Genomic DNA, 14023 nt, shown 5'->3' with positions numbered 1-14023 from the left:
TAAGGGGACACGATCCCCGCTTTGACAAGACGTGCCAAGGAAACCGCCTCGCTAAACGCGCTAAGGTGGAACAGTAAAATGAATAAAAGCCTGGCCGTGGCGTGAGGTCACGCTATGGAATACGTCAGCAGATTAGATTGGTGCAAGTGTTATTCTCTCTATGGTGGCATGCGGAACTTATTTTGCAGAGCCGTACACTATCCTGGTGTTCAACATCTTCTACGAAGTATTCGGAGGAGGAACCCGCCTTGCAATGCCGAAGACAACTTGCGTGCCGGACTCGTCGTCATTGAAGCCTAGTTCAGGGGCTACTGAGGGAGTCCTGGATTAGGGGGTGTCCAGATGGCCGGACTATGACCTTTGGCCGGACTCCCGGACTATGAAGATGCAAGATTGAAGACTCCGTCCCGTGTCTGGATGGGACTTTCCTTGGCATGGAAGGTAAACTTGGTGATACGATATGAAGATCTCCTCCCATTGTAACCGACTATGTGTAACCCTAGCCCTCTCCGGTGTCTATATAAACCGGAGAGTTTTAGTCTGTCGGACGAACAACAATCATACCATAGGCTAGATTCTAGGGTTTAGCCTCTCTGATCTCGTGGTAGATCAACTCTTGTAATAGCCATACCATCAATATTAATCAAGAAGGAGTAGGGTTTTACCTCCACCGAGAGGGCCCAAACCAGGGTAAAAACATCGTGTCCCTTGTCTCCTGTTACCATCCGCCTAGACGCACAGTTCGGGACCCCCTACTCGAGATCCGCCGGTTTTGACACCGACATTAATGGTAGGGGTAGCCGGATCATGTCTTGGGTTAATAGTTGGGTTTGTCCGGCTCCCATGTTTTGGTACGTTACGTTCCGCAATGTTGGCTAAGGTAGCGCTGGGAGAACTACTGCGATTGTGCCCCAGTTGAGCTGGGTTTACACCTCAGTAGAGAAAGCTAAAACTGACCATCATGATAGTGTGAGAGACCGGTCGCTGTTCGTGAGGTTTTTCGAGTCCTTAAAGACTTATACCGCTTAGAGCGAGGAACCGGACTTATCCAGCCTAGGCGTGGATAGCGCCCCGACCTCGGTCTTTCGAATACTAGGGGCTTCGCCGAAATTTAAAATTATAAAATTCTATGGCTAAGTGAGAGTGATAAAGCATTATAAGTCCGACGGCCTGGTTCGTTGTGCTGAGTGCCTCCCTAGATGGACCCAAGAATGGGAACAAGAGCGCTCAGGTTTATCCCGAACACCCCAGCACTCGTGGCATGGGGGTCGAAGCCGACGACTTGCATCTCTCAGATTTGATAAACATCCGCACAGAAGGTAATATTTTAAATTAACAAGCGTTGCTTAAAGCATATGAACAAAGTTTTCAGCATACAGGATCACAGATGCGAGCCTACTCAAAAATTACATCTTTGGAGCATTCATCTGCTATACGGCGAGCACCCTTCAGGACGCCCTTATAATACATCTCGGGCGTGCGATACTCCTTGCCCGGTGGTGGCGCGTCCGTCAAAAGCTTCTCAGTGTCCAGCTTGCCCCAGTGCACTTTAGCACGGGCAAGGGCCCAACGGGCACCTTCGATACAGACGGAGCGCTTGACGACCTCAATCCACGAACACGCGTCCACCAGCCGCCGCACCAGACTGAAGTAGCTCCCAGGCATGGCTACTCCAGGCCACAGCCGAGCTATGTGGCCCTTCATGGCCTGTTCGGCCACCCCCAAAGCAGGGGATGGCGAGGAAAAATGGATGTTGACGACATATACATGGTGGACACCCCCAAAGCAGGGGATGGCGAGGAAAAAACGGAGGATGACCCCTCCAAGAAGCAACCCAAGCGCCGACGTCAGCGGCGCCGCTCTAAATCCCGCCAAAGCAAGAACGGCGAATCCGGCACCGGAGATAACAACACGCCGGACAGTGCCGAAGATAACCCCCTCCAGCAGGATTTAGTGCAGGAGGACGAAGGAGCCAACCCTCATGAGAGAGAGGCCGACAGAGAGGTTGAGGACGACAACTATATTCCTCCCTCCGAAGACGAGGCAAGCCTCGACGATGGCGAATTCGTGGTGCCAGAGGATCTCGTCGAACAAGAGCGTTTCAAACGCAGGATTATGGCCACGGCACGCAGCCTCAAGAAAAAACAGCAGCAACTTAGAGCTGACCAAGACTTGCTAGCCGACAGATGGACCGAAGTCCTGGCGGCCGAAGAGTATAAACTCGAGCGCCCCTCCAAGAGTAGAAACCCCGCTCCCCGCCCCACCGCACTGTCGTGGTTGCGCCGCCCCCGGGCCAATCCATAAAGACTCCCCGTCATCTAGATCCGGCGGTGACAGTACCTTCAACCCACGCAACTCTAAAATATAGCCATCTAAGCGCTGCTTCTGCGGCGAACTTGGGGCCCCGCACCCTTACGTTAGACACCAGCCAACCGGCAGCCTAGGAGCTCCGCCGCCTCGAGGGGTGCTGCTTCCCATTGGGAATCGATTGGCCCAGAATAAAAATTCAGACAACTGACGCCTAAATAAAGTGAATTGAGATGAGGGTGTGACCTATCTGGCGGCATGGTGAAGTAGGCAGGTCCAGCGGCCGAGTTGGTGAGGTTGGCGTGGTTGCGGTGGCGACCGGTGGCAGGGAAAGAGCGATGTCGCGATGGTCGACGGCTACGCGGAAGCAGTGCCAGGACTCTGGACGGATTCGAAGTTGGATCCGCTCCGGCGCCGTGACCAATGGCGGGGGTGAATCGGCTCCGGTACGGTTCACGCGGCCGTCTTTGAGGCAATACCAGCAGCACGGAGTAAGAGGCACATGGCCCAGCGCACGACGGCAAATGGACAGCGTCTCCGGCATTAGGGAGGAGGGCGGCTGTGAAATTGGTGCGGTGGGGGCGCCATGAAGGTGGGGCTGAGGTTTCGCGGCTCGAGAGAAGGGAGCTTCCCGGGGAGAAGGTGATTTGGCGCCCACGAGGTATGTATGGGGGCGGGCGGGCGGGAATTGGGAGGGGAGTGGAACCATGTCTTACGGACGCGTTTGTCTGAAATGTGAGGGGGAGTTACAGTTCTACCCTTGCCTATAGGCTTCTCGGCTTGGGTCTGTGTACTGAGGGTTGGGGATAGTAGAGTAACTTTGCTTCTCCACAAATAGTAGGCGGGAGCGATTTCGTGCGAGGAGGGCGTGTTTTGAACTATAGTGGGCGCGAGCGATTTCGGGCGAGGAGAGCGTGTTTTGAAATAGTGGGCGCGAGCTATTTCGGGCAAGGAGAGCGTGTTTTGCCGACCATGGTTTATGAATTATTCGGCAAATGTCATTTCGGCCGAGGAGAAGGCGCGCTTGGATGAAGTTACGAACCTATCCTCGATGTACAACGGGCCAATTGATACGTGTCCCACATAGGACGGTAATTTCACGTCTCCCATTTATTTGCTCGGGCGAATTCCACCGAGCAGAGAGGATGTTTAATGGTTCGTTCAAATTTTGGGAGAATGAGCATCCACGTCTACCTTACCAAGTTGACTCGGATCAAATTTTGAAATATTAGCTTGCCACTTCTTTTTTAGATGGAGAGATGATGCTCGGGAGTAATGTGTTTTTACATGCTCGTTGCTAGCGATTTACTATATGACAAATAGTTGACCCACTCAAAAACGCGAATCAAACCCAAAATGAAATATCTCGATTCAATGAAATAGCTCGTTCAGTAGGTCAAAATAGTGAACTAAATCCAAAATTGAACACCTCAATCGAGTAGCATGTTGTACAGTATTATAGTACTCCATGAACATGTTGAAAGTCAAATTAATGAACTTGTTTGATATACGCATATATCCGTTCATGTGTGGATTGCAGACAACATGTTTTCCAATTTAAATATTTGAATGCAAGTTTATATCGAAACATGGTTTATATCAGTCTTTGATGCATAAAACACGACCTCCCCCTCTCCCGGACTCCTGTTCTCTGTCTCTCTCTCTCTCTCTCTCTCTCGCCGACAATCTTCAATTCTGTCGCACGCATCCGACACAAAAACCTTGTTGGTCCCTCTCCCTTTCTCCCCATCTATCTCTCTCTCTTTGTGTGTGTGTGGGGGGGGGGTCTTTCTAGTTCACATGCATATATACACCATTTATAGGTCTCTCTCTCGCACACTATGTATGATACTCTAGCTAGTCCAAGCTAGATATCTTGGGTGCACTCGTCGTACGGACACAAATTCCTTGTTTCTTTGCCCGTAACTCTCTCACGCACCACTATGTCGTCTCGGAGCTCTTCCGCCCCTCTATCAAACTCTCCATCCACCTGGTTCACACATACACATGCATATCTCACTCGCACTCGATAGGCCCATCTAAAACTCTATCTCCCTCGTCATTCTCTCTCCATCTCACATGCGCACACACACAATCTCATGCCCAGCTAGCCAAGTATGATGGTCTCTCACTCAATTGTAGGCACACGTAGTCCCCCCTATATGTATATGACTACCTAATCTTAGTCTCCATCACAAACATGTGCATGGTCTATCTCGATTTGTCTTGAGGCATCTTTCTATCTCACACACACTCCCTCGATCTTCCACCCATATAGTCCCCTCACGATCTCGACGGGATCTCTCTATCACAAACACACCCTCTCTCCCTCCCCATGCATCCATGCCATCCATGTGTCCCTCTCGACCTTTGTTCCTTGTTGGCCAGACCTCTATTGGACATGTGCTACAGGGGTGTCTCTCTCCGTTGCAAACAATCACACACTAGCTATCTTCGTGTATCTCCTCGCCTCGCTTTTCCATCTCGGAGATGCATGTGTGATATGTTTGCATAAGAAACGAAAAAACACACACTCTCTCTAATTTATCGTTTGTTGTCACTTTCTCTTTCACACACATACTCTTTTTGCACACTTACTCATTCTCCTTCACATGCACTTGATCTGTCTTGACTGAGGCACTCTCCTCGGTCCATAGCATATATATTTATTGAAAAGTCAAACATCACAAAGTTTGACCATGTACGTGGAGAAAAAAAATTACATCTAGTACGGCAAACATATACCATTAGATTCACCATGAGATGTAGTTTTGTATGATGTATCTTTGGTATTGTAGATATAAATGACATTTGCGTAAACCTGATCAAAGTTTCCAAAGTTTGATTCTAAAAAATTTACATGCACTGCATTATCGAGCGGATGGAATATCTCTTCCCCCCTCTCAGCTATCTAGCGCACCACTCAGCCTTATCGGGGCTCAATCTCTCTCAAACTTTATTGGTCAGTTTGGTTCGTGACCTGACCCTCATGCCTTGATGGCCGGTACTGCCTGGTGCGGACGTGAGATGTAAAATATTTCTGCCTGGCCAGGCTTGTGTGGTGCTGAAGCGTTTGGTTCATGCCTGGGCCAGGCAAAGCATCAACGTCCCATCAATCAATCCATGCATCAATTATTTAATGCTAATATCCATCCACGTTGTTGTTAGCCTCGTGGCCACACGACCAGGCACGGCCAGGCGTTCGAAATCGGTCGCCTGGGCCAGGCTACTTGCAGTGTCTGGAGTTCAGCCAGGCTAATTAAAGTGCAAGGGAACCCAGGCCAGGCGGGCTTTCTTTTTCACAGGGTAGCAACCGAACAAGCGTGCATGAAATCCAGCCACAACCCCAGGCCAGGCAAAAGATGCTCAGGACGCAAGCCAAACTGGCCTTATATCTCCCTGGTTCACACATACACATGTCTCGCTCACGCTATACATATAGACCCATCCAACACTCTCCGCCCTTGTTCTCTCTCCATGTGACATGCACCCCCTAAGTACCATAATCCCTCACTCCATCATAGGCGCAAGCACTTCCCCCTCCTAAGTATGATTATCTCTTACTAGCCATCAGGAAAACATGTATTGTCTCCTTCCATCCATACGTCTATCTCGATATCTCTCGGGGCATCTTCTATCATGCACACACCTTGTCACTCGATCTCCCACCCATGTAGTCCCATCACAATCTCCAGGGGATCTCTCTATGACAAACATACACTCTCTCCTCCCCATGACAAACATACACTCTCTCCGCCGCACCAGACTGAAGTAGCTCCCAGGCATGGCTACTCCAGGCCACAGCCGAGCTATGTGGCCCTTCATGGCCTGTTCGGCCACCCCCAAAGCAGGGGATGGCGAGGAAAAATGGATGTTGACGACATATACATGGTGGACACCCCCAAAGCAGGGGATGGCGAGGAAAAAACGGAGGATGACCCCTCCAAGAAGCAACCCAAGCGCCGACGTCAGCGGCACCGCTCTAAATCCCGCCAAAGCAAGAACGGCGAATCCGGCACCAGAGATAACAACACGCCGGACAGTGCCGAAGATAACCCCCTCCAGCAGGATTTAGTGCAGGAGGACGAAGGAGCCAACCCTCATGAGAGAGAGGCCGACAGAGAGGTTGAGGACGACAACTATATTCCTCCCTCCGAAGACGAGGCAAGCCTCGACGATGGCGAATTCGTGGTGCCAGAGGATCCCATCGAACAAGAGCGTTTCAAACGCAGGATTATGGCCACGACACGCAGCCTCAAGAAAAAACAGCAGCAACTTAGAGCTGACCAAGACTTGCTAGCCGACAGATGGACCGAAGTCCTGGCGGCCGAAGAGTATAAACTCGAGCGCCCCTCCAAGAGCTACCTAAAACACGAGGAGGAAGCAACTAAACCTACATCACCAGCGTATGATGCGCCCGATCGGCCACCCCGTGGCCGCGACAGAGAGGCCTTCAGGCCCTCGACCCAAGCCGCACCCCGGCACTGCTCAAAACATACCGGAGTACGGGGAGACGCAACACACCTGCGAGACATATTGGAGAACAAGGCAAGGCAAGCAAGATCGATCTACGGATCGCATGGGCGCCCCTCTTCACGTGACGCCAGCCGTCACGCCGGACATGATAAGTACGGCCAGGCCGAATACAACAGACCAAGCTCATCCGAGTAGGCAATACACAAAAACGGCCTCCATCGGGGCACAACTAAAACCCGATGTAGACACCGCACTCAGAGAATTCCTGCGAGAAAAATGGGATATTTTCGCCTGGCACCCTTCAGACATGCCAGGAATCCCACGCAGGCTGGCTGAGCACAGCCTGAACATCCTAAAAGGGTTTAAGCCCGTTAAGCAGACTCTGCGGCGTTTCTCCGAACCCAAGAGACAAGCCATGGGAGAGGAGCTAGCAAAACTGTTGGAAGCCGGATTCATCAGAGATATAAAACATTTGGACTGGCTAGCAAACCTGGTGATGGTACCAAAGAAGGACAAATCCTGGCGCCTATGTGTCGATTTCAAAGACCTAAATAAGGCCTGCCCAAAGGATCCTTTCCCACTCCCCCGAATTGATCAAATCATCGACGCCACTGCTGGACACAACTCATTGTGTTTCCTCGATGCATACTCTGGCTACCACCAAATCAAGATGGCAGAATCAGACCAAGCCGCAACGGCATTCATCACCCCATATGGCCCATTCTGCTTCAACACGATGCCCTTCGGGCTCAAAAACACCGGCGCAACATACAGCGCATGATTCAGACATGTCTGGCCAACCAGATTGGCAAAACAGTTGAAGCGTACGTAGATGACGTGGTCATCAAAACCAAACACGTCGATACTCTAGTAGACGACTTGAGGCTCACGTTCAACGATCTCCGAACATATGACGTCAAGCTCAACCCGGAAAAATGCGTTTTCGGCGTACCAGCCGGAAAGCTCTTGGGCTTCATCGTATCCGGTAGAGGAATTGAAGCAAACCCAACCAAGATCCGAGCTCTGTCACAATTGGATACCCCCAAAGACCTCAAACAAATACAAAAATTGACAGGATGCGTGGCGGCTCTAAGCCGCTTTATCTCCCTCTTGGGAGAAAAGGCATTACCCCTTTATTGCCTCCTGCGGCGCACCGAACACTTCGAGTGGACGGATGCCGCCACGGCCGGACTTGAAGAAATCAAAGCCATACTGGCAACAAATCCGGTCCTGGCCGCGCCCAACACGGGCGAACCAATGCTATTATACATCGCGGCAACCCATCAAGTTCTAAGCACGGTGCTCGTCGTCGAATGAGAAACGGATGGACACAAGTTCCCTCTCCAAAAACCAGTTTACTACGTGTCCACTGTGCTAACCCCATGCAAGTCACGGTACCCGCATTATCAAAAAATAGCATACGCGGTGTTCATGGCATCCCGGAAGCTGCGACACTATTTTCAAGAGTGTTCAATAACAGTGGCATCCGAAGTACCCCTTAATGATATTATAAACAACCGCGACGCAACGGGCCAGATTGCCAAATGGGCCATCGAGCTCCTCCCGTTCGACATAACTTACAAGCCAAATCGAGCTATTAAGTCGCAGGTTTTGGCCGACTTCATCACCGAATGGACTGAAGCCCAGCTCCCTAAAGAGTACGGAGCATACTCCAACTGGATCATGCACTTCGACGGCTCCAAAATGTTGGTTGGCCTGGGGGATGGCGTCGTTATGACGTCCCCAACCGGAGATACAGTACAATACATACTTCAGATAATGTAGACGGATTCCAACAACGCAGCCGAATACGAGGCCCTTCTACATGGTCTCCGGATGGCAGTCTCCATGGGCATTCAGCGCCTAGAGGTCCGCGGGGATTCAAACCTCGTGATATCCAAAATAAATGGAGACTTTGACGCCAAGGATCCGAAAATGGCAGCTTATCGCAATGCCGTCTTTAAAATGTCAGCTCGGTTTGAGGGGCTCGAATTTCATCACATAGCCCGGGAGAACAACCAGGCAGCAGACGTGTTGGCATGCATTGGCGCCAAGCGCGATGCCATCCCTCCCAACATCTTCCTTGAAAGTCTGTTCAAGCCATCCGTATCATGGGAGGGAGAGTCCGGAAACAATAGCCCGGACACAACCACACTGCCTCTCACCGAACACTTTGACACAGTTGGTGGCTCCGCCAACGAAACAACACCGTCAGCCCACACAATAATGGCAGTCATTGCCCCGTGGACAGAACCATTCCTAGCCTACCTAACTAGGCAGGAACTTCCCGAGGACCAAAACGAGGCCCGCTGCATAGTGCGGCGATCTAAAGCCTACAAAGTCCACGAGGGGGAGCTTTATAAGAAAAGCACAACCGGAGTCCTTCAAAGGTGTATCTCCGAAGAGGAAGGGCGAAACCTTCTGGCTGAAATTCATGCCGGACTCGGCGGGCACCACGCCGCAGCCCGGGCCCTTGTACGCAAGGCCTTCCGTACCGGATTTTATTGGCCGACGGCCCGGGTAGACGCTCAGGAATTAGTGCAGCGATGCGTCGGTTGCCAATTATTCGCTAATCAAAGCCACATGCCGCCTACCGCCCTACAAACCATACCCATTACCTGGTCTTTCACGGTCTGGGGGCTTGACATGGTTGGACCCCTTAAAGGAGAAACCCACAAGAAAAAATATCTACTGGTTATGGTGGATAAATTCACCAAATGGATAGAGGCCAAGCCTGTAAAGACGGCCGAATCCGGACCGATGATAGACTTCATATCCGGGGTTGTACACCGTTACGGCGTCCCCCACAACATCATAACTGACAGCGGCACAAACTTTACGGCCGATGAAGTTATACTCTGGTGCAAAAACATGGGCATCAAGCTTGACTACGCTTCAGTCTATCACCCACAAACTAACTATCAAGTCGAACGAGCCAACGATCTTATTATGAGCGGCATCAAACCCAGACTAGTGTGATCCCTCAAAGAATCAAACACGCACTGGGTAGAGGAGCTTGACTCCATACTCTGGGGGCTGTGGACCACGCCGAATCGCACTACCGGATTCACACCATTTTTTATGGTGTACGGCGCAGAGGCAGTTCTGCCCTGCGACATAATACATGACTCACCTCGAGTGCGCATGTACGAAGAAAGAGAAGCCAAGCTCGATCGGCAGGACAGCTTGGACACATTGGAGGAGGAGCGCGACGTGGCAAAAGCTCGTTCTGCATTCTATCAACAGCAGGCTCGAAGATATCAAAGCAGAGAAGTACGAGCCAAAACTTACAACGTTGGCAAACTAGTTCTACGCCTCCCGGACAAGAAAAAGGACAAACTAAAGCCCAAATGGGAGGGTCCCTTCATAATCGACCAAGTACTGACTGACGGAGCGTACCGTCTGCGAAACGCATCGGACAACTGACTCGAGCCGAACCCATGGAATGCAGCACGCCTACGAAGATTCTACGCCTAGCGCCGGACTCCGTGTTCGTCTCCTTCCTCTGTCCCCTTTTTATTTTAGTTTTCACATTAAGCTGTCTGGTATTTCTCTCCTTCGCCCTCCCCTTTTTCTTCTCCCAAGCCCTTAGGGGCTTGCTTGCGCATTGTTCGCACATACTTGACGCGCCACCCACGCTCATCTTACCTGGGGGCTTCTTTATCAGAAGTTTATACAAAACGGGCCTCATGCCCAAAACATGCATGACACTTCCGCATGAACCTTTTATACACCATTATATGCATCAATATGACTTAAGTTCTGGCCAAACTGGGTTGCCTGGCTCCTGTGCTTACCCCTACGTTCCCGTTTGTTCGGCTAGGTGGTAAAGGGAGCACCTCTGCGATTGTTACTGCTGGGTCAGCCGGATGTGTACCTCAGACTGGGTGAAGCCGAAAGCTAGCGCTCTTAAGGAAATATTCGGTCGGTGAACTAAAAGATGATTTTTCTTGTTTATTTATCTGCCCCTAGATGCTTTTCTGCTCTTTTTAGCAGCCCGGACATGCACATCAGGGCATGCCTCCCAGGGAAAGGAACCCCTAACGGAACTATTCTCCCTGGAAGATGTTTCTTACTAACCATGTAATATAACATAACTAGTTGGGCACTTGTCTGCTAAAGCAATTATGACCCCTACGCCTTGTCTCCATGCATACCCCGATTCTTAGATAATCAAGAGGGTATTCGGACACTCCAGACTATAGGGTCCGGAGGTCGAAGCGAAAAGGTCCGCAATGACAAATGATCTACAATCCGGCTAGAAGGCATTTTTCATGTCATTTTAAATTACAGAGTCAATCTGACTCGGTATACTCTTCTTCAATACCATCCAACAGGCGGTCTAATTTACAGTCCTGTTGGGAATACTTTGCAGCCAGCTCTACCTGGCCATATACTAAGCTGACAGGGATCTCCTTCCCGTCAGGACCCATAGGGCCGACCTCGGCCATGTGGTTTGGGTCAGCCTTCATGTACTGAGTCTTCACCATGGCCCAGGCCTCCCTGGCACCTTGACGGCAAGCCGATATCTTCCACAACAGGAAGCGCTGCCGCACTCCCTCCAGCTTCTTTGCAAGCTCCCCAAGGTCTTGGGGCATGGAGAGGGATGGCCACATAGCCTGAACGACGTTCTGCATTGCCTGCCGAATTCGTTCGTTCAGTTGCAACAGCTCGGGAAGAAGGTCTCCCGTTGAATCGGGCATTTCTTCCGCAGGACGACTCGTCAGCAGACCTACAGACATAGCTCTGTCAATCGACTTCTTCGCTGATTTTTTTTTCGAGAATTCGCTCAAGCACTTCCTAAAAATGCCGCGTCGAAGTCGCCGATTCTCCTTTACGGAAGCAGACACCTGGATACGAACATCCTTTAGTTCCTCGCCCAGCTGGGTATTGGCGTCTTGAAGTTTGTTCTTCTCTTGCCTCACCCTTTTCAGCACGCTCTCGCCATCCTTTAGTTGGCATAGGAGTTGTTGCTTGTCCGGATTTACTCCGGCTTCATCTGCATTGTTATCGTCAGCATTGCACACATGCCGCAGTTCGCAATGGAATTATTTTTGGGAGCATACATTACCTGAGGGGGGTCTCCTTGCCAATAGCTGAAACGGCCAATGCGGCCTCGAGTTATGCCTTGCACTCCGCTAACTCCTGAGACAGTTGCGTGTTCTTCTCTGTAAGACCCTGCATAACATATGATCCTTAAAACAATTATCTTAACTATTTCAAGTCTCGGGGGCTACTGACATATATAACTATCAGATTTACTCACCCGTATGTCTTTTACATACTGCTCCGTGGCTCTGGCTAGACCATTTTGAGCGGCACGGAGGTACGCATCTCCTGTATTAAAGGTGTTTAATGCCTCTGGAGAAAAACATGCATCCCGAAGAACAGTCCGGCGATGCCTGTGGTTCATGGCACTCTCCACCTCTGAATTGGTGGCAGATAGCCCGTCTGCATCCTCTGTCGGAGGAGCGCCCGACGCGCGCCTTGTGTCTGCCTCCGCCTCCGGACCCGGCCTTGAAGTCTGGCCGGTGGATATAGTCCGGCGGGCTCTCTTCTTCCTAAGGAGAAGATGGGCGTTAGAATGACTTGAGGGCATAGACCCTAGACGTGAAATTCGCACGCTGTACCGTTGCTCCAGAGTCTCGATCTGGTCGCACTTCTTTTTTGCCCGCCTGGCTTTAGCGGCCCTTGTTGGCTGCCCTCCGCGGGCCCGGCACTCCGCCTCAAGGATTTCCCCTGCAAAATGAAACACTATTGGTTTACAACATTCAAAATAAGGCATGGATGGATCTCCTTCAGAACTGCAGCAACCCTCGGAGAAACGGATGAATTGGAAATCCGAGTCCTCTTATTAAATAAGGGACTAGGCATACCCGCTCTCCTCGAGAGGGATGGGGGATGCTCTCTGCTTGCTCTCCGCCGCTATAAGTGGCGATCTCGGCTCGAACTGGGACCATATATGCTGGGGGAGGAGCCCCTTGGATTGAAGCACTACGAGTTCACTATGCGGGATGGAGCATCTCTCCCAATCCCCAGGCTTGGGGCTGGGAGCGCGAGAGGAGGAGCCGCGTCGGCTGTCCATGATGGAATGGATTTTTTGGTCAGAAGTGCTCCGATGAAAGCTTGCGAAGGGGAGATGGTGTGGTTCGGATCTAGATCCCCGTCTCTTTTTATAGACAGCTTATTTGAGTCATTAGGGGGGAAAACGCAAAAATACCCTGGCTTTTCGCATTCGTTCGACACGTGGAAAATGGCCTTTATTGGGCGTGGAAGCCAAGGAGTGCAGCATTTATCAGAAGCCGGACACTATTCTACAAGTATGTAAAGCTGGAGAAGAACCCGCCTTGCAATGCCGAAGACAATTTGCGCACCGGACTCGTCGTCATTGAAGCCTGGTTCGGGGGATACTGAGGGAGTCCTGGATTAGGGGGTGTCCGGATGGCCGGACTATGACCTTTGGCCGGACTCCCGGACTATGAAGATACAAGATTGAAGACTCCGTCTCGTGTCCGGATAGGGACTTTCCTTGGCGTGGAAGGCAAGCTTGGCGATACGATATGAAGATCTCCGCCCATTGTAGCCGACTCTGTGTAACCTTAACCCTCTCCGGTGTCTATATAAACCGTAGAGTTTTAGTCCGTAGGACGAACAACAATCATACCATAGGCTAGCTTCTAGGGTTTAGCCTCTCTGATCTCGTGGTAGATCAACTCTTGTAATACCCATACCATCAATATTAATCAAGCAGGAGTAGGGTTTTACCTCCACCGAGAGGGCCCGAACCTGGGTAAAAACATCATGTCCCTTGTCTCCTGTTACCATCTGCCTAGACGCACAGTTCGGGACCCCCTACCCGAGATCTGTCGGTTTTGACACCGACACTCCTCTTGACATCCCAGTGGAGGTCCTTTAGAAAATTGATAGCATCCGCCGTGCATATCTTTGGGCGGGCACAGACAAGGTTTCTGGAGGGAAATGTAAGGTAAACTGGGACCTCATTTGCAAACCAAATTTGGATGTAACTTTTCGAGTAGATGATTTTTCATATAAAAAAGTTTTTCATCCGAGTTAGTATGCAAAAGTTATGCCCATTTTTACAAATTTTCGAGAGATTTTGCAAATAAAGTCGAAATTCATATTTGCAAATTTTCCCAACAACTAGACCACATATCACATGGGAAACTTATTTTCTTTTATTTTTTTTGACATTTTCATCATTTTCTTTTTTTTTAAACTG

Source organism: Triticum dicoccoides, chromosome 2B (genome assembly GCF_002162155.2).
Source record: "Triticum dicoccoides isolate Atlit2015 ecotype Zavitan chromosome 2B, WEW_v2.0, whole genome shotgun sequence".
Classification (NCBI taxonomy): domain Eukaryota; kingdom Viridiplantae; phylum Streptophyta; class Magnoliopsida; order Poales; family Poaceae; genus Triticum; species Triticum dicoccoides.
This window is presented reverse-complemented; position numbering follows the sequence as displayed.